This window comes from Arachis ipaensis, chromosome B08 (genome assembly GCF_000816755.2).
Source record: "Arachis ipaensis cultivar K30076 chromosome B08, Araip1.1, whole genome shotgun sequence".
In the NCBI taxonomy this organism is placed as follows: domain Eukaryota; kingdom Viridiplantae; phylum Streptophyta; class Magnoliopsida; order Fabales; family Fabaceae; genus Arachis; species Arachis ipaensis.
The window spans coordinates 122,035,898-122,036,142 of NC_029792.2; positions in this window are offsets into that span (position 1 = coordinate 122,035,898).

Here is a 245-nt window from a genome sequence, read left to right on the forward strand (position 1 = left end):
AATAGTTATAAGAGCGGATACTACAATTACAAAAACGAATTAGAGTATAATTTTTTATTATTCACAAATAAAAACAAAATTTAATTTATGCGAATAATTATAAAGTAGGACAAATTCGCCCCTATCTATTTTATTGCTACTTCTAACTTTTATCTAAATATATACGACCAGACTTTAAAAATTGGAATTATGATAACATCTTAAAATAAAATAAATTAAAAACTAAATCAGTTATTATATATTAT